General features: G+C 40.2%; 1 long non-coding RNA gene across 1 annotated transcript; it reads right to left on the reverse strand.

Moving 5' to 3' along the window:
- Positions 1–12630: 12630 nt before the first annotated feature.
- Positions 12631–17633, reverse strand: LOC125078462 (uncharacterized). Its single transcript, XR_007120901.1, has 3 exons — positions 17623–17633; positions 16964–16968; positions 12631–12725 (listed from the first exon to the last, which is right to left on the reverse strand). It is a non-coding gene; the product is annotated as an uncharacterized LOC125078462 (long non-coding RNA).
- Positions 17634–22007: the final 4374 nt, after the last annotated feature.

Below are 22007 nucleotides of genomic sequence, written 5' to 3' on the forward strand. Positions count from 1 at the left end.
GGGTCCTGCTCAGCAGAGAGCTGGCTTCTCCCTCTCCCTCTGCCTGCCACTCTCCCTGCTTGTGCTCTCTCTCTCTCTGTCAAACAAACAAAATCTTTTTCTTTTTAAGTATACTTACGTTGTTCATTGTGTTTAACAATTTTACAAAGTGACTCAATTAACATCTTTGTATGTTATTAATACACTACAACAGATGCTGTCAGCACCCCGTGGATATTCCTTTGGCTCTCCCTGTTTCCAGACACTTGGGGATCTCTTTCTACTTTAAGCACCCGTGACTCCCCTGCCTTAGGTTTTCTCAGTGGGTGAAGAGAGTTTGGTCCAGGCAACAACCCAAGAGCTCACCATCCAATGATGGATGGGAATTTATGGAAAACTACCTCACCTTTTTGGGCAAGACACCTCTGAGCAAATTCTATATAGTCCCCCTGAGAAGGATTGAGCCCCAGTTGCCCACAGTAGTAATCTGTTACTTAATCTTGCACCCTGTATAGCTCCTATCCCTTTCCTCTCTCTTTCCTATGCCCTCACCAGTGACTTCAGGGTCACTGTCCGAAGAAACCACCTACACTGAAATCCTTGTTCAGCAACAATCACGGGAGGAAACCAGCTTAAAATATTATCATATATTTGGGGCGCCTGGGTGGCTCTGTCGTTAAGCAGCTGCCTTCCAGGCTCAGGTCATGATTCCAGGGTTCTGGGATCGAGTCCCACATTGGGGCTCCCTGCTCAGCAGAGAGCCTGCTTCTCTCTCTCCTTCTGCCTGCCGCTCTGCTTACTTGTGCTCTCTATTTCTCTGTCAAATAAATAAATAAAATCTTAAAAAATATATTATCATATATTTGCTTACTTAGATTCACTTGATAATTACTAAGATAATTGCCTCAAGGGGTAAGCATTTTAACGTTTGATCTGTAACTCTAAATGGCTCTCCAAAAAAGCTGGTCTAAGGAATTCTTATTTAACAAGGACCATTTAAATTTTTTAAAAAATTTTAACGTGTATCCTATTTTATTTCATGTAGAATTTGAGACACATTTCTATCAGGACGTAACTGTTTGTTAAATTATTTACTAGGATCCTTTGGTAGCTTGTTGATATACAGGGGCTCTGGAGTCAGGTAAACCCAGGTTGGAGTCCCTGATCTACTTATTAGCTTACTTGTTAATCTTCCTTGTTAATGATGTGACCTTGACAAGTTATTTACATCTCTAAGCATCATTTTCTTTATATCTGAAACAAATAAAAAAATTTAATAATACTAATTTCACAGGATTCACGAGATGATATAGCTTAAAATTGTATAATAAAGTGTCTGGAGAGCCCAATAAAGAGTAAGTATTATTATTACTGGAAAGAAAGAATAATGACTTACTCAACTTATGTCCTATGGTACCAAGCACTGTACATGGGACCTAGAGAATGCTCAAATGTTTATTGAATTGAATTATCTAATCTACACAATTGCTGTAGAGGTCAAGTGATGGAATGTGTGTAAAAGTGTTTTGAAACTAGAAAATACTGTAGAAACGTGAGGCCACCTCTCCCCTACCTGACACTTGTCTGGCCAAAAGCCTCACTCTTTTTCAGAGAATATTTGGCTAAGTGGGTGTCACTTTTCCTGATATTCTCAAAATTGATAATTTGAGGAATATTTTTTATTGGGGGGAGGGGCTATTTTCTTTTTTTCCCATTTTTTAAATTTAAATTCAATTAACATATATTATTAGTTTCAGAGGTAAAGGTCATTGATTCTGATCAGTCTTATATAATACTCAGTGCTTTGAGGCATTTTTAAACTTCACTGTGTGTGCAACTGCCATTTCTGCACCTATCCCGCTTCCAGCTGCCCCGCTCATCTGTCTGGAGCAACTGCTTCCCTATGGACGTCTACTGCCAGTCATCCTGAATCAAACACCTCTGAGCCCACAGGTTTGTGTCACAGGCAGTCAGAATGGAGTCAGAAGTAGAGAGATTTGACCCAGAATTTTTTTTTTAAGATTTTATTTATTTATTTCTCAGAGAGAGAGAGAGAACACACAAGCAGGGGTAGCAGCAGGCAGAGAGAGAAGCAGGCTCCCTGCAGAGCAAGGAGCCTGATGCGGGACTTGATCCCAGACCCTGAGATCGTGACCTGAGCAGAAGGTACATGCTTAACAGACTGAGCCAACAGGCATCCATGACTCAAAATTTTTGAGACAGTCCAAGTTTCAAATATCCGAAGATTTTAAAAAGATGTTTGGGAGTTGTTCTATTTCTTTTTCCTATGAATTCATTACCAATATAGTCCTTCCTTCCTTAGATTTTTATTGAATACCTATTATGAGATAAGCAAGTTACAATACTGAACGAGACAGTTGTGGTCCTTTCCCTGATGGAGCTTACAACCTTGTAATTATAGGTGTCACAAGATAGGCTTTAATTTTTATGTTTTTTATATAAAGAAGTTCACCAATCAGAAAAAAGTTTTTAAAGCTTATATTCACATTTTTCATTTTATTTTTATTTATTTTTTTTAAAGATTTTATTTATTTATTTGACAGACGGAGATCACAAGTAGGCAGAGAGGCAGGCAGAGAGAGAGGAGGAAGCAGGCTCCCCGCTGAGCAGAGAGCCCGATGTGGGGCTCGATCCCAGGACCCTGGGATCATGACCTGAGCCGAAGGCAGAGGCTTTAACCCACTGAGCCACCCAGGCGCCCCATCACATTTTTCATTTTAAAAAATATGAAATGGGGCTCATGGGTGACGCAGCTGGTTAAGCATCCCACTCTTGATTTCAGCTCGGGTCATGATCTTGGAGGTCATGGGGTTGAGCCCTGCATTGGGTTCCATGCTGGATGTAGAGCCTGCTTGGGGTTTTCTCTCTCTGCCCCTCCCTCCTACTCTTCTAAATAGATAGATAGATATAAAAAATATGGTCACTTTAGCTGTGAAGAGGTGCAAAGGATCATATAACTTTCCCAATAGTCCTCTCAGAAAGAGGAGGAGGAAGACGGAAGAGTTTTATTTTATAACCAGGAACTTCACTTAAGTTATCTAATTAAATCATAACAACTTGAGAGGAAGATGTTCTCATCTCCATTTTAAGAAGAAGAACTGAGACTCAGAGAGGCTAAATGTCTTGCCAAAGTCTATCACTAACAAATGCCTTTGCTAAAATTAGACCCCAGCGCTGCCTGATTCTCCGGCCCAAGCTCTTTCTCCAGCCCTATTCTACCCCAAATTAAGCAACCAGCTGGTAAGCCAAACAAGTATTAGCAAATGTTATGCACATGAGTGTGTACAAAAGAATGTGGTTCTTAAACTCCAGGAGCTTAAATCTGGTTGTGACACAAAAATAATATGAACTAATCTAAGTGACTCCAAGTATAATAAGAGTTGCCAGAAAACACACATAAATGTGATCTTGAATGGTTCAAACAGTTTCATAGAAAATAGATAAGTTGGTGGAGGACATAAATGGACATTTTTCCAAGGAAGACATTCAGATAGCCAACAGACACATGAAAAGCTGTTCAACATCACTCGCCATCAGAGAAATGCAAATCAAAACCACAATGAGATACCACCTTATACTAGTCAGAATGACTAAACTCAAAAACACAAGAAACAAGTGTTAGTGAGGATGTGGAGAAAAAGGAATCCTCCTGCACTATTGGTGGGAGTACAAACTTTTACAGCCACTGTGGAAGACAATATGGACAGGGTCTTCAAAAAATGATAAGTAGAGGGGTGCCTGCGTGGCTCAGTCCGTTGAGCATCCAGCTCTTGGTTTTGGCTTAGGTCATGATCTTGTAATGTGGGATCAAGCCCTGCATGGGGCTCCGTGCTCAGCAGGGAGTCTACTTGAGATTCTCTCTCTCCCTCTCCACCCTCTCCCACTTGTGTGCACTCTCTCCCTCTCTCCCAAATAAGTAAATAAATTTTTTAAAAAAGAAAGAAAAGTAGGAACACCATATGATCCAGTAATTCCACTACTAAGCTATTTACCCAAAGAAAATGAAAACACTAATTTGAAAAGATATATGCACCCCTTTGTTTATTGCAGCCTTATTTACAGTAACTAAGATATGGAAGCAACCCAGGCATCCATGGATAGATGAATGGATAAAGAGATGTGATACACACACACACACACACACACACAGGAATATTACTCCACCATTAAAAAAAACAGATCACAGATGGATCTAGAGGGTGTAATGGTTAAGTGAAATAAGTCAGTCAGAGAAAGATAAATACCATATGATTTCACTGATATGTGGAATTTAAGAAACAAATGAACAAAGAAAAAGGAGGAAAACAAAAAAAACAGAGTCTTAAATATAGAAAACGAACGAACTGATGGTTATCAGAGGGAAGGTGGGTGGAAGGATGGGTGAAATAGGTGAAGGGGATTAAAAGAAAAAGTCTCTTTGTAAATAAATCAGGCTTGATTTTGAGATTTAACTGTTTGCTGTTGGGATGTTGACTATTTGTACTTCCTAGTATTCATTTTTCCCTTCTTTAGAAGCAGAATGCTCACTTTTACCTGAGTCCATTGCTACTCAGTTAAAAAATATTTTTCAACTTTTCTGTAGCCAGGTAGAACCACGAGTAAGTAAAAATGATATATTGTTCTTTGTATGTCTTTTGAAAAGGAAGAGGGCACACCCTTCTCTATTCCTCCATCCTGCTGTTTGGGTGAGGATGTGATTCCTGGAGCTCCAGCATCTGTCCTGGAACATGAAGAGTAGGGCTACACCCTAAGGATGTTGGAATAGAGATTTAGAAGGGGCCTGGGTCTCTGACTACTTGACAACTTGCCATAACAGCTGTAGATTACCTTTTTTACATGAGAAATAAACTATATTGTGTAAGTCTCCATAATATTGAGCTTTTCTGTTATGGACAGTCAAACAAATACTAAGTAATGTATTTCTGGAACTGAGGTTCTATGCTATGGTGAACACCTGTTGACATAACCCTTATCACCTCCTATTTTTTTTTTTTTAAGATTTCATTTATTTATTTATTTATTTGACAAAGAGATAGAGAGTACAAGTAGGCAGAGCAGCAGGCAGAGGGAGAGAGAGAAGCAGGCTCTCCGCCAAGCAGGGAGCCTGATGCAGGGATCCATCCGAGGACCCTGGGATCATGTCCGGAGCTGAAGGCAGCAGCTTAAGCTAAGCGACTGAGCCGCCCAGGCGCCCCACCTCCTAATGTATTATTTTTTTGTTTCCTGTTTCCTCCCACTAGAATGTAGGTTCCTTTAGGGCAGGAACTTTGCTTGTTTTGTTGTGGGCTTGGCCCCTAGGACAGAGCCCATCGTATAGCGGGGGCTTGATAAATATTTGAGAAATGAATGAAAAAAAAATGAATGAATGGTACCTGGTCCAAATCGCAGAGCTGGGTGTGCTGATAGAAGGAGTGGCACCAGGAAGTGCAGCTGTTGTGCTAATTAGCCATCAATGATGACCCTGAAGTCGTACTGTTTCACTCCTACACATTTTTGCATGAGCTGTTTGTTCTGCCAGGAATGCCTTTTTCCCTTGTCCACCAGGCACACTCCTCCTTACATCTGAAGTTTTAGCTTCATTGTCACATTCTCTGAGATGCTGTCCTCCATTTGGAGGCCCCTCATCTCGAATCTGTCCTTTCCTCTGATAGAGCCAGTCCTGGACATGCACATGTTTCATTCAGGATCAATATTGCTGACAAGGCCTCTCCTTGCCCCCAGCAAATCCAACACTACATGACAGTCAAAATCCCAGGCTTCCTTGTGCTTGGAACCTGGGCTACATGGCTTCAACAGCCTCTAAAACTTGGCCTCCTCTTAGTTTGGTGAGAAACACTGTAACTCATTTTTTGTTTCTCTCTTGTCCTTTGAGCTCACCTTGATTTGTGCTAGCAGGCTAAGGAATTTAACAACTCAGCCCATGAGAGGGAGTTATTATGATTTAGTAGGGAGGGTAGAGGAAGGGCATGGATGTTTTCATGGGCCTCACCTAGAGCTATACTTAGGCTCAGATGGAAAGATGGGATCACGAACTCAGCCCTGGAATGCAGTCTAGCAGCACTGATGAGGTGAGAGCTACAGTCTGGTTCCTCTGGGCTGGCTGCTTGCAGAGGGTCTGGGCTGTTGTCGGGAGATCGTGAGCGTTTTGCACGTTTCTCCAGTGCTCTGACTGCTTCTGTTTTCATGATGGTTGTAACTACCTTCTCCCATTTTCCCTTACAGTGATTATAATCTCAGGTTCGGACTGAAAAGTCCTCTTTTCCACGTCACAGATGCCATAGAGCAACTATGCCGTTTTAGTTTTTCAGACTTCTCCCTCTGCTCCATTCAGACTACTTCTACCACACTGGCTGTACTCAATCTTACTTCCTCATCTTTGCCGCCACTATTACCCCCACCCAGATTACGTTTCCCCTGTTAATCTTAAATCATCCCCCATACCCAGTTCTCAAGAACTGTCTTGATTTAATTCAACTTTTCTCAAATACCTACTATCCATTTTATAGTAGACATTATGTTAGATTGTGGGGACACAAAAGTTAATGAAATGAGCTCAATTCTTGGAAGGAAGGAAGGCAGGAAAACTCATTGAATACAACATGATCAGAGATATAAACTTAGCTGCACAGGAACTATGTATGCCTGGAAGACTTTAGGGCAATTTCTATATATTGTCTCTCACTCTCTCTCTTTTTGCCCTAGTTTGTTTATCTATTTAATTTTTTTTGTTCAAGCATAACTAACAGACATCTTTCCATTTGTTTCTGTCATCTTCAATTGCTTTCATCAGTGTGTTCTAGTTTTCAGAGTACAGGTCTTTTGCCTAAAAGGGACTATTACAAATGTGACAATCAGGGTTCCACAAAGCACAGTGGGGGCTAACAGTGTCTGTGATGTTACCAACCCAAGGTCCAAAAGGATAAAGAAAGTGAGGAGAAGGAGGGAGGGATGGGTAGATTTGATGGCCTAGGAAGGAGCTGCGGCCCTTGTTGAAGGACTCAGCCAGCCAGAGGTGGCTCTGTCAGAAGGAAGCCAAGGGAATGAATGCCCTGCCCTCTCTTCACTCTCATGCTATGGCTTCCTTATGCCACCCTAACTGAAAGTTGCAGGGCACTGAAGCCCTAGGAATTAGAGTGGAGAAGGAAAGTGAAGGTGGATCCAGGGACAAACAGGAAACATTAAGCCCAAGAGGCAGTGGCAGGCTCAGCCACAGGGACATGTCAGAAAACACCAGATTCTCCTTTCCACCCTGAGTTTTATGTTCAGTCCTTTTTCTCTCACACGGGTCTTCTTCCTCTTTATTTTTTCTCTCATGACCCTAAACTTCACCCCGTTTGTTTCTAATCATGCTATTTTGACTTTTCCTGGTCAAAGTTCTACCTTTCCAACATTTCATTGGATATGTCCAACCTCTCCATCTAGCACTAAATACTCCCTTACTAAGAAACTATCCTCATAGGGCATGTTCCAACTTTAATCTATTTCTATTATGAGAGTAGGATTTGTCCAAACCCCATAGAAAGTCACAAGGTCTAAAATATAGACAATTTGTGGATAGTGATGCAAATTCAAACACAGCAAATTCATTTTTTAAAAAGATTTTATTTATTATTTGACAGAGAAAGAGAGATCACAAGTAGGCAGAGAGGCAGGCAGAGAGAGAGGAGGAAGCAGGCTCCCCGCTGAGCAGAGAGCCTGATGTGGGGCTTGATCCCAGGACCCTGGGATCATGACCCGAGCCGAAGGCAGAGGCCTAACACACTGAGCCACCCAGGCGCCCCAAACATGGCAAATTCAGAATTGTTGTCATCCCTTTGGCACCTACCATTTTCTTCCTAATCTGCTATTAACTGGAGTCTGGTCTCTGTGTTGGAGCTAGTTTAATTTTAGGGGCCTCCTAGTAGTAGAAAACATAAATACTTCCTCAGACTTAACAGTCACTGTTTTGATGTTCTCTGATGAAGACACTGATGAACAATTCAATAAATAAACCCTGGGAACAGAGCAGGCAACCCAGTCACAATATCTGATTATGAGATGAGTATCAAGGGTGCCTGGGTGGCTCAGTCATTAAGCGCTTGACTTGTGGCTTCTGCTCCAGTCATAATCTCAGGGTCTTGGGATCTACCCAGAATCAGGCTCCATAGCCGGGAGTCTGCTTGAGATTCTTTCTCTCTCTCTGCCCCTGCTTGTGCGGGCACACTCTCTCACTCTAAAAATAAAGAAATAAATCTCAAAAAAAAAAAAAAAAAAAAAGAGCATTAAGACCTACAGAGTAACTATAAATCCTAGAGAAAAACCTTGGATGTTAAGTAAAGATCAAGCATTTCTTTTCTTTTTTTTTTTTTAGGTTTTTATTTATTTATTTGATAGACTGAGATCACAAGTAGGCAGAGAGGCAGGCAGAGAGAGAGGGGGAAGCAGGCTCCCCACTGAGCAGAGAGCCCCATGTGGGGCTCGATCCCAGGACCCTGAGATCATGACCTGAGCCGAAGGCAGAGGCTTTAACCCACTGAGCCACCCAGGTGCCCCAAGATCAAGCATTTCTGAGAGTTTCCTCTTTTGTGGTTGGTTTTTGTGGGAAGGCTATTTTTTAAAAATTTATCTTTTTTAATTTTTTTATTTTTTATTGACATACAATGTATTATTAGCCTCAGGGGTACAGGTCTGTGAATTACCAGGTTTACACACTTCACAGCACTCACCATAGTACATACCTTCCCCAATGTCCATAACCCAACCACCCTCTCCCTACCCCGCTCCTCTCAGCAACCCTCAGTTTGTTTTGTGAGATTAAGAGTCTCTTATGGTTTGTCTCCCTCCCAATCCCATCTTGTTTCATTTTTCCCTTCCCTACGCCCCACAACCCCCTGCCCTACCTCTCAAATTCCTCATATCAGGGAGATCATATGATAATTGTCTTTCTCTGATTGACTTATTTCGCTCAGCATAATACCCTCTAGTTCTATCCACATCATCGCAAATGGCAAGATTTCATTTCTTTTGATGGCTGCATAGTATTCCATTGTATATATAGATATACCACATGTTCTTTATCCATTGGGAAGGCTATTTTTAAAAAGGTCAAAAATTTTAAAACAAATCCTGAGTTCATAATTATTCTGTTTCTATGGGGAAACCTCCATTAAAACTTCAGTATTGGGGCACCTGGGTGGCTCAGTGGGTTAAAGCCTCTGCCTTTGGCTCAGGTCACGACCCCAGCATCCTGGGATCGAGCCCCGCATCCGGCTCTCTGCTCAGCGGGGAGCCTGCTTCCTCCCTCCTCCCTGCCTGCCTCTCTGCTTGTCAAATAAATAAATAAAATCTTAAAAAAAAAAAAAAACTTCAGTATTAATGTAGTCAGAACAGAATTAGTAAAATTTGTTTCAATACAATGCCAACCACTTTGCGTGTGACTCCAGGCAAGTGACTTCATCTCCTAAATATCAATTTCCTTATCTGCAAATTAGGGATAAAAATACCTACCTCCCTGGAGGTTATAAGGATTAAGTGAGACAAAGTTTGTAAAGTTGGCATCACAATGCTTAACATTTAGTAGGTACTCAAGAAATGTAGGGTTCTTTTTCCTCTATCTTTCATGAAACTATCATTTGATATAAAATTCTATAATTACAGGGACGCCTGGGTGGCTCAGTTGGTTGGACGACTGCCTTCGGCTCAGGTCATGATTCTGGAGTCCCGGGATCGAGTCCCACATCGGGCTCCCAGCTCCATGAGGAGTCTGCTTCTCCCTCTGGTCTTCTCCTCACTCATGCTCTCTCTCACTGTCTCTCTCTCAAATAAATAAATAAAATCTTAAAAAAAAAAAAATTCTATAATTACAGCACATCTACTTCTTACCAGGTCTGGACAGACAGTTTTTGAAGTTCTGAAAGAATGTACTGCCGAACAATGATAATAAGTTTAAACTTTCCACTGTTATGTATCAATTATATCTCAATTTAAAAAATTCTTTCAGACACTCCTTCTCTTTACTAGCACAATACCTGGAGGATAGTAGGTCCTCAAGATAAGTCCAGCGAATGAATGAATGCATAATTAAGAGAATTCTTTCTTTTTCTAAGCCCTATATCAGGTTATTTTTGTTTCTCTCTCATTTTTAAAAAAATAAACTTTATTTTTTAGAACAGTCTTAGGTTCACAGCAAAACTGAGAAGAAGGTAGAGAGCTTTCCTCCTGCCCCCACAGACACATAGCCTTCCACATATCAAAATCCTTCACTGCAGTAGTATATTTTTTACAATTGGAGAACCACACTGACACATCATTATCATCCGAAGTCCAAAGTTCATCCATCCAAAGCAAACATTACGGTTCACTCTTGGTGTGGTACATACTGAGGGTTTGAATTTATAATGACATGCATCCACAGTTGTAGCACCATACAAAGTAGTTTCACTGCCCTAAAAATCCTCTGTTCTCCGCCTACCCATCCCTCCCTCCCCCTTAACCCTGGGAAACAACTGATCTTTTTAGTTTTACCTTTCCCAGAATCATATAGTTGGAAAATGCAGTACGTAGCCTTTTCACACTAGCTTCTTTCTCTTGGTAATATGCATTTAGGTGTCTTCCATGTCTTTTCATGGTCTGATAGTTCATTCTTTTTAGCACTGAATAACATTCCACTGTCTGGGTGTACCACAGATTATTAATCTACTCAGCTACTGAGGGACATTTTGGTTGCTTCCAAGCTTTGGCAATTATGAATACAGCTACAACAAAAATCCATTTGCGGGTTTTTGGGAGGACGTAAGTTTTCAAATCCTTTGAGTAAATACCAAGGAGTGTGATTACTAGACTCTATGATAAGAGTATGTCTAGTTTTTTTTTTTTTTCTTTTTTTGAGAGAGATAAAGAGAGAGAGAGCATGCACACGGAGAGAGGGAATCTTAGGCAGGCTCCACACCCAGCATAGAATCTGACTTGGGGCTCAATCTCATGACCCTGAGATCATGAACTGGGCCTGAGCCAAAATCAAGAATCAGACGTAACAAACTGAGCCACCCAAGGGCCCCAGATTATGTTTAGTTTTTAAGAAGCTGCCAAACTGTCTTTGAAAGTAGCTGTACCATTTTGCATTCCTACCAGCACTGAAAGGAGTCCCTGTTGTTCCACATTCTCACCAGCATTTAGTGTTGTCAGTGTTCTGGATTTTGGTGACTCTAATAGGTGTGCAGTGGAATCTACTGTTGTTTTAACTTGCATTTTCCTGTGTGCTTGCTTTATCCTTGCTATTAGCTTCACCCTATGACCTTTCTCTATCTAAGGGAAATACTTCAACATATTTCACAGTGTTCAAAGCCATTTGTCCCAAATTTGTCAGGATTGTTTCAATTTCATATTTTTTAAAGTTATTATTTATTTATTTGCCAGAGATAGAGAGACAGAGAGTGAGAGCACAAGTAGGTAGAGCAGCAGGCAGAGGTAGAGGGAGAAGCAGACTCCCCGCTGAGCAGAAAGCCGGACTCGGGACTTGATCCCAGGAGCCTGCTGATCCCAGGAGCCTGGGATCGTGACCCGAGCAGAAGGCTGACGTTTAACCAACTGAGCCAACCAGGTGCCCCTTCAATTTCATTCCTTTCAATAAAAATAACATTACTTCTTTTTCTACTACTCTAAGACTTTTTGAATCAAAATAACAGTACTCGTAGTAATAATAAGTATAATAATAATAATAGAATCTTGTATCAGATGTCTCAATTTTTTTTCCTTTTTAAAATTTTTTTTCTTGTTTTAGCTGTCTCAATTTTTTATTCGGATGGCTTCTGTAATCATTTTGAGTCAGAATATATAAAAAGAAGCCAATAAATCCAAATGACACACACAATAAAGGGGTGGAAGGTTAAGTTACCTTATACAGCAAGATAACTCAGAGAGCTCAGTGTACGTTTTGCCACGAATTTATTTTGAGTTCAACACCCCATACCTGCTAATCCTCACTAGGAGAGTGGCTCACCCAGCATGCTGGTTAAAAATGCAGCTTTCTAGGTTCTGCCCAGATATTCTGATTGAGTCATTTGAGGATAAAACTCTGGATTCTGTGTTTTAAAAGAGCATTCTCCCCTCCCCCCCAAAAAAGCCTCTCTCTCTCTCTCTCTTTCTTTTTTTTGCTTTATAGCTTTCATTTTGCTTTATAGTTTTGTTTTCTTTTCTAATTTTTCTACATTGACTGTGTATTGCTCTTTAAAATAGGAAAAGAAAACCAGTACTTTATTTTTATTAAAAATAAATCTTCCAGGCTGTGTCCTGGAAAGATAGCTTTTGGCTATGCCCCAGTGTAGAGTTTGGAGGCCTAACTGACTCATTCTCGTGAATACTGAAGCAAACTTAGTTACGTCTCGAGACTTCTTGAAGTTCATTTTGGCCTCACCTCTTTTAGACTACTTCCAATCAATTGACAGATTTGACATTATTTTCTGAAAGTTGCAAGCCAGTATCAAGACTCAGGTCCCAATCAGTCATTCCACCATTAACTGTTTTGTTGTTACTGTTAGTTGTTTATCAAGAGAAACTATTTCATAACCCAGTACTCATGTTCATAGTTCAGAAACACAGGTCAGTGACAAACTTCCATGGAACTCAACTCAAAGAAATTCTTTACATTCCAACATTCCTTTGCACTCTGAAAGATAGCAGCCTTCTTCATCTCCTCAAAATCTTTCATGGAATCATAATTTCTGTAGAAATCTGCATATGCCTTCTTTCTTAGTTTGGCCACAGCAAACTTATAGAAAGCCACAATGTGCCAGGATACAGTGAATGCTCCAACATTATGAAATCGCAGATGCTTGGCAGGAAGGCATTGCAACTGAGGTCTCGTCAAAACTCAACCAACCTCAAACCCAACGTCCTTCCTAACTGATGCAGAAATGCCCACCATTAAAAGCATTAAATGAGGAAGGTAGGTTTGAACTAGATGAAATAGAGGAAAGGTAGAGGCTTAAGGACCTTGATTAAATGAAACAGAAAAGAATAGTGCATAAATGTGTATAGATTATTTTCTAAAATACTTGCTTAGAAATCATGGTCTAACTTTTTAAATTACTAAATTATATATATCTACAATTATAAATTAATGCATATCATTAAATTAAATACAAACTGGAGAAACAGAAAAGAAGAAAATGGTTAATTTCCCACAGACTACAAATTAAAAAGAACTGCTGTTACATTTCAGTTATTTTCATTTCACTTTTTTTGGTAATATACATAAAACTATACTATATTTTGAAAATCCTCTGTGATATTGCTGATTTTATTAATTTATACCCTGGGACAGTAATTCCCAAACTTTTCACCATCAAGGACTTTTTTTTTTTTTTTTTTTTTTTTACACATAGACCTTACCCCCTGCCATCATGGATCCCAGATTTTGAAAAATATTATTAACCAAACTATACTAATTCACAATAATTACTTGTTTCATTATTTTTTAAATAGTTAAGACCATCTGTGATGGCCTGTCAGAGCTGATCTGTCCCACTAAGTCAACCATTACCAACCCAAAGTTACCACTTTCATAGACCCCTTAAATACCCAGGAACCTCACACCATGAATTAGTCTTAAAGAAAAAGCATTTGCTAAGCTAAGCTAAGTTTACTCTAAACCCAGTCAAAATTATCACCACAAGTCTAAGTAGGTGGTATATAGATTAATGAGGGTTCAGAATCTATTTGGTCTTATCCTAAGTGCTCAGTCTTCACCTTGGAACTAGAAATGTTTCTCATTAAAGACATACCTTGAAATGGAATCATTTTGGAATCTCTTTTTAAATAGATTAGAGATTCTGCTTGAAAATACAAATGTGTGAAATTTCTAGTGGTTACATTGTTTACTTCAAGAAAATTTAGTGTCCATAATGATTTCAATAAGAAATATCAACATAAGAGGTGTCAACTGTATTTCTTGCCACATCTTTGAATGTCTGCATGAAGCACACAGAGCAAAACCTACCCAGTGAGGCGAGATGTTAACATTATTGAATCAAAGTTAAATACAGAGTCTAGACCTTTTACAATTGGTCTTTATCTTCAAGGTGTCTTGGTATCATTAAATCAATGGATAGAGCCACAGGCTAGCTAGAACAAAATACTCTCTGGCCCTTATCATGGCTTTCAAGTTGGATCTACTAACTTGGTGTCCCAAAGACTTTCTCTAAACGTCATCCTCTCCACACCCTGGAGTACTTATTCAGAGCCACTGGCCCTGGAGGAACTAGACCCTGGAGAGTAGAAGATAGCCAGTCTCTTCCCTTTCCCCCTGGCTCCTTCGCACCAGACAGGGTTGGAATTTTAGCCTGTATGAAAAGCAGCCAACTGTTTTCACCAAAGAATAGGTAAGGGTTGCTTTTCTGGAAATGTGTAGTGGTTTTCTTTACTTGGGTCAAAGGAGTTAGAAGGAAAAGACCTGAATATCTCTTCAGTTCCTACTATGTGTGAGGCATGAGTGAGAAAAGTAGAATACAGCAGTTATGAGCATGAACACTGGTACTACATTCCCTGCTCTGCTTCTTGCTAATTGTGAGACTATAGGGATGTCAGTTTCCTTATCTTAAAATTGGGGTTCTAATAGTACCTGTTATGAGGATTAAATGAGGCAATCTTACAAAGTGCTATTAGTAGAGTAGGTGGGACATAGTAAACGTTGTGTTTGATAAATCAATTTTGATTATGTTTAGTGTTAATCTATGTAAGTCTTATTTTTCCCCCCACTGAATTATAAAACCCCACAGAATGGGTAAATCTAGGAAAGAGAAGGGGAAATTCAAATTTCTTTTTGTGTTAGAGAATGCCCTATATCTACTCTGACTTAGATTGTATCTTAGGCTTTACACACGTTTAATTCCAACCTTCTGAGACAGATGTTATCACCTTTTCACAGTCAAAGAAGCTAAATCTCAGAAAGCACAGTACTGGAAACAGATTCAAATCTAGTCTAATGACAAACTCCATACTCACTACCAAAAGAGTTACAAGGAAAGATCTTGTGCTGTTCACATGGTCACATTCTCCTGTTGTTATCTCTTATCAGTCACTCTAAAGTGTTCAGTGTATGTTTCCGAAAATATACAAGGACATATAGTTGGGGTGCCTGCATGGCTCAGTCAGTTAAGTGTCCACTCTTGGTTTTGGCTCAGGTCATGATCTCAAGGTCATGAGATCAAGTCCCATGTTAGGCTCTGCACTCAGCACAGAGTCTGCTTGAGTTTCTCTCTCCCTCTCCCTCTCCCTTCTGACCCTCCTGTTTATGGACTGTCTCTCCCTCCCTCTGTCTCTTTCTCTCTCTCTCTCAAATTTATAAATAAATCTTTAAAAAAAATACAAGGACATAGAGTCAATATCAGGCCAACGGGTCATAGGCACAAAAGCATTCATCCTACTTCCCGAAGTAAATACAAATTTATGTGAGAGGAAAAGAAAAGAATAATAATTATATTCTGAGGGGGCAGGGTAAAGGAGTGGGAGGCATGAAAGGGGGAAAAGAGGAAGGAAAGGGAGGATATTTGGCTGACTAATAAATACTATAAACTTCTTAATTTATAAGACAGATGAACACAAACATTCAGGAAGGATCATAAGGAACATGAAATGAGCTTCTGCCTGGAGGAAAGAAAAGGTCAAAAGACAAGCATATTGGGGCGCCTGGGTGGCTCAGTGGGTTAAGCCACTGCCTTCGGCTCAGGTCATGATCCCAGGTCCTGGGTTCAAGCCCCACATCGGGCTTTCTGCTCAGCAGGGAGCCTGCTTCCTCCTCTCTCTCTGCCTGCCTCTCTGCTTACTTGTGATTTCTCTCTGTCAAATAAATAAATAAAATCTTTAAAAAAAAAAAAAGACAAGCATATCACAGGCCACCAGGAAGCACCCATGTGAACAGACTCAGGTGTAGTCAAGCATAGGCAGCATTCCAAGAACAGATGAGTTTCAAGCCAGGTATTAATAAAATAAGAACAAGAGTAAAGAGAAGACTGGGACCAATTGTCAATGCTGCTGACCTTCAGGTAAGGCTGGAGTTGGGCTTTGAAAATGCTATTCAGACACTTAAGAAAGATTGTTCCATAAAACAAGGAGTTTAATGAGAAGGAAAAAGGAGATTGAGAGAACAGATGTGGAATAAGAAAGAGGAAAGGGGAAAAGAGAATGGGGTCAGTAGAGAAGATTAAGACTATTAAAGGTACAGATTTAAAAGATCAGACCATCAGTCAGACATTTTAATTTAGTACCTACTATATGCAGAACATTGAAACTATCTGCTGAGGATATAACAGAACAATAATACAGATACTACCATTTTTTGAATGTTTACAAATCATCAGGTACTACGGGGGTGCCTGGTGGCTCAGTCTGTTAACTGTCTGCCTTTGGCTCAGGTCATGATCTCGGGGCCTGGGACTGAGCCCTGCATTGAGCTCCCTGCTCAGAGGGGAGCTTGCTTATCCCTCTCCCTCTGTGTGGACACTCTCTCTCCCTCTTGCTCTCTTTCTCAAATAAATAAATGAAATCTTAAAAAAAAAAAAAACCACCATCAGGTACTATGGTAACAAGTTACACCCTTTTCTTCTGTTTTAATCTTCACAGCCCTGTGAGCCAGTCTCTAGGCTTGAGAGGTTAATCACAGCTAGTTAGTGGCAATCATGGATTACTAAACCAGGTCTATTTGGTTTGTTTTTTGCTTTTTGTTTTAAGATTTTATTTATTTATTTGAGGGAGAGAGAGAGCATGAGTGGAGGGAGGAGAAGAAGGAGAGGGAGAAACACTCACTGCTGAGCATTTGAATTAAGATAAGGTACTCTCCTTCTCCTCTCTCCTCATCTGTCTTTAATTTTCATAGGAATTTTCAAAATGTATTTGTGTATATTGTTAATCATAAAAAGGATCTACATTTATTGTAGAAAAACTGGAAAACACTGTTCACATGGTAAAAAGGTAGGAAGATTTTTCAAACCTATACTATTTTAAAAGGTATAAAAAACATCCTGCTAAAGCATGTGTGAAAGTTCCCGTTTTTGCACTCATATCAGCATTGACTATGGTCTTTAAAAAAATGCCCATTTGATAAAGGGAAAGGAAGTTCATTGTTATTTCAATTTGCACTTCTCTTATACTACTGAGGTTTTATGGCTTTCTATGTTTCCAGCCTCTTCTATTTTGTGTCTATGTGTGACACACTAATATCTCTTCTTCGTTTGCTTTTGGAATATCTGTTTCATACGATTTGTAAAATTATATTAAGAATATTAACTTTAGGGGCACCTGGGTGGCTCAGTGGATTAAGCCTCTGCCTTCGGCTCAGGTCATTATCTCAGGGTCCTGGGATCGAGCCCCGCATCGGGCTCTCTGCTCAGCAGTGAGCCTGCTTCCTCCTCTCTGCCTGCCTCTCTGCCTACTTGTGATCTCTCTCTCTCTGTCAAATAAATAAAATTTAAAAAAAAAAGAATATTAACTTTATTATATGTAGCAAATATTTTTCCTAGTTTCTCTTGTTTCGTTTATAGGACATTTTAACATAAAGAAGCTTTTCAATTTTGCGTAATCAAATCTATTGAACGATTTGTGTTTTCCTCTTGTGCTTTTTCCCCCTTGGAACAGCCTCCTCCATCTCACAGTTGGCTGTGTTATCCTCTAATGGGCTGGGTTTTGAAGGAGGCAAGGGACCTGGATTGACCCAGAGGAGTAGGAAAGGATTTAGGGACACAGGGCAAATGTAAAGATGGGGTTGATGCAGCTAGGAGCAGGGATGAGGCCCAGGGATTGGTAAATAGACATTGTATTGCATCAGTCTATGGAAAGCAGACAAGGGGAGGAAACCATAGAGGGTTGGGGCCTTGAAGGCCAGGCTGTGGAGCCTGGTATTGATTTGGTAAACAGAAAATAGAGACTCATGCCAGCTTCTCCCAAAAGGGATTCCCAGGTGGGAGAAGGATGGTAAATAAGCATAAATTTGCAGGAAGTTGCACAGATACAGGGAGCCAGAAGAGCTGGGACACTGTTGCTATACTCCAGGCCCAGGTGATGACACAGTAAATTAGCATAGCCAGCTAGAGAAGTGGAATGAAGAGGCAGGTCCAGGAAATAATTCTGTAGGGAAAACAACAAAAAATAAATAACAGCAATAAGAACAAACACAGGACTCAGTGATTTAGTGCAATAGGAGGCATACAAAAGATAGAGGCTGTAATTTCTGGGTGCTGATGGCATATTCACAAGCACCTGTCCAGTGGCTGGGATGAGAGAGGGCAGCTCACTGATGGAATGAAGGAAGCTTGATATCAAGCGGGAAACTGGGGGGCTTGATTCTCTCTTCCCCAACACATGACTATGAGCACAACCTGTGCTTGGAGGAAGATAAAGCAGCTTTCTGGCTCCTTAGGGATGTTTGGAAACCAACTAATTAATGAACACAGAGCCTCATTTCTCAAAATTGTCATTTCTCAACTTTGAGAAATGACAACATCTATGTCCAATATCGTTGCTTCTGGTAAGACCCTCTAAGAAGGGTTACCAGATAAAATACAGATCTCTGTTACATATGAATTTCAGATAAACAGTGAAAAAAATTTTGGTACAAGCATGTCCAAAGGCTCTTACAGGAGATAGTTATATCTAAGAAAATATTTATTTTTTATCTAAAATTCACATTTACCTTGGTGTCCCATAAGGAGAGATTCCAGAATCCTCTAAGAATATGGAAATTTGTACTTCAAAGCTGGTGACAGTTGGGAAATGGAAAACGTGGCAGGATATTTCAACTTCCCAAAGCAAAGAAGATACAAATCAAGAGGAGGGAAGAGATGATAAATGTTGAATCAATGAATTAACAATTCTTGTTTCTTGAGCACTTGCTTTGTGCCTTGCTAAGTACTCTGGGGGCTTCACTCAGGAGCTTACAATGAATTTTAAATTAATTCCTAGAATCAGGCACTTAACAAGCATGTACTGAGAATCTATGTGCTGGATTCAGGCGTTGGCACTAACTTCTCAGACAAAGAACAGAGTATTGGAGCTTTAAACAATAGGAGAGACTAGAGTAACTCAGGAAAAAAACATTTGGAGACAAATTCAATATGGAATCTAACTGGGAACTGAAAGCATGGCTTCTAAGAGCAACATGGTGAGCTAAGAAGTGATGTCTCCTCTATCTTCAGGGCTTTCCTAGCTTAGGCCATAGTTCAAAGGAAGTAGCAATCAGTTAAAGGTTACACATTAATTAAAGGACAGAGGCAAGCCCTGAGTCACTCTCAAGCTCTTTCCACAACACCACGCTGCTGCTATAAGGAAGAGCTCACGAAACATGCCAATTGTTTGCCCTGACGCAAAGATGAAAAAAAGTCCATTTTCCTCACACAAATATCTTCTGAGGAGAAAGCGCTGATCAGGAGCTTCCTTCACCAGCCTCCTCCTTTCTCCCAAGACCCTGGATTCTTTGGGAGAGGAGTTTCTTCTGGGAGACTGTTGAGAGTGCAGGTGAGTTTTCCTATGAGCATGAAAGTTGGTGAAGGGGTCCTTATTTGACCGACCTGGGAAAGCTGACCTAGCCCTTCCTTGTGCCAGAGCTCTTCTTCATGTCCTCCTCTACCCTGAAGTGTCAGTGGCTCAGCCTCTGACACAGAGTGACTGGGAGGTTATGAGACATCCACAGCCCATCTACTGGGAAACCTGGTGTCTCACAGCACTGTATCCTTAGGGCATGACTAGTATAGGACCAGTGACACAGGGACTTGTGTTTTTAAGAGTACTTCACAATTTATGAAGGGCTATAATCCACGTATTTTTCTTATCACTTAGAAAAATCTGGGAATTATTTTCAGGTGGAGAGCCCAGATCTCAGAGATGATAGGTGATTAATCCAAGTGCGCACTCCTTAGAAATATTAGTTAGGGTTGGGACTTGGGGCATAGGCTCTTCTAATCCTAAATCCAAATCCAAAATCCAAAATCCTAAATCCAAAGATCTCCAAACTATGGACTTATTTAGGTTTAAACATTTAGGTTAAAACAAGGAGTCCTCCTATCTCCAAAAATGTTACAGTCTTCAAGAACCTACTTTTAATACTCTACCACAATTTCTCAATTATTTGTGAATGGCTCACTTTTTTTTTTTTTTAAAGAGAGAGAGTGCATGCATGAGCAGGGTGCAGGGAGGGCAGAGAGAGAATCTTAAGTAGGTTGCAGGCCCAGTGTGGGGCTCAATCTCATGACCCTGAGATCATGACCTGAACTGAAATCAAGAATCAGACACTTAACTGACTGAGCCACCCAGGCGACCCAGTTAGTGGCCCACTTCTTAAACTTTAGGTGAAATTTGCAATGTTGGCATTTCAAGGAAAGCTCAAGTTTTTTGTTTAAGGCATATATCTTCTACCCTTTCAGGAGGAGGGCCCTGTGTTGATTTTCCTGAAGCCTCAAGATGAGGGAGGAAGTCACAATGAAGAGAGGGGTCAGGGGTAGGAATGGGGGCTGGTATAGCTCCTGACAAAGAAGATCCAGCACAGAGTCCCAGGGAACTCACCCCTTACATTTAGTTGAATAACCAAATATTTACTGAGCACCTAGAATGGCTATGTGCTGGCTGTATAGGACTCCGGCCATAGCCTCCCAGCATATAGGAATAGATAGAAAAGTTAATGGGTCATTTCAAGTTTCCTCTTCCTACAGAAAATGCATGCAGAGTATAATAAAGGATTAGTGCCTGGCTTTAAATTCTAATCACAAATCCTGATCTACTGATTGGAGACCATCAATTTGTCTCTTTTCTCAAGGTCACATATTTTGAGCTTTTAGTATTTGCCTGGTGATATGCGAAATATTTTTAGATTTTTCATCCAAGACTCTGTTTCCTTGTCTGTAAAACAGAAGCAATAAAACTGGCTACCTTTCAGGGTTGTATTAGATGAGACGATAGTAATAGTTATAATCTGTTGAGAGTGAACCCTGTGCCAGGCACCATGGTGGGAGTGGTAATTATTTCATTCAACCTTTGCCAAACCCATGAAGTAGGTACTATTTTTTGAACACATTTCATAGATAAGCACATTGAGGTTCAGATTGCTTAAATAAATTGCCCCACTCACACACAAAAAATGAGTTTGGACTCTAATATAGACTGGCCAGAGTTTGGACTCTAATATAGGCTGGTCAGAGGTTAAAGTTATATGCTCAATTACTGATCCATGGTTTGTTCACATAGTGAAAGTACAAGAAGATTCTAATGCATGATTTAGTGATGGCTGTTCTCTATTGGTTGTCTCTAATTTATTCTGCAACACTACAGATAGTTTTGAAAATTAAAATCTAAAATTTTCTCCATTAAACAACATTAGACAGACTTATTTTTGACAAATAGAAAAACAAGGCCATCTCTCGGAGGCTTGGAAGCTAAAGTGAATACATTTCCACTGCATGCTCCCTTTCTGCCTTAATTAATTTCTTTCTGGTTAAAAATAGGTTTTGGTTACCTTTAGGAACAACCATTAGGGCGAAAAATTCACCAAAGGGCAACATATATACTGAACTGAAAGTGAGAAGGTGGAGAGTGGGAAGGGAATTAATATTGATTAAATTCTTCTTTATGCTGGTCATCTTAAGTATGTTACTCATTCACTTTGCTCAACAAGATTTATTGAGCACCTATTGTGTACCTGGAACTGTACTGATGATGACCTATCAAATTCTCACCACAACATTGCAAAATGAGGATGTAGAACCTCAAAGAAGTTAAGTAATTTGCCAAAGGTCACATGATCAGTTGTTGACAGAACCTAGTTTCAAATTCTGGTCAGCCTATTTTCTGTCTGTGCTGTTTTCTGTGGGTTTTTTTTTTTTTTTTTTTTTAGATTTTATTTATTTCAGAGAGAGACAGGAGGAGCAGAGGGAGAGGGACAAGCCTGACGTGGGGCTCAGTCCCACGATCTAGAACCATGACCTGAGCCAAAACCAAGAGTTGGTTGCTTAAGCACCCAGGTGCCCCAGTCTATGCTACTTTCATTATAC

This window comes from Lutra lutra, chromosome 10 (assembly GCF_902655055.1).
Source record: "Lutra lutra chromosome 10, mLutLut1.2, whole genome shotgun sequence".
Classification (NCBI taxonomy): Eukaryota; Metazoa; Chordata; class Mammalia; order Carnivora; family Mustelidae; genus Lutra; species Lutra lutra.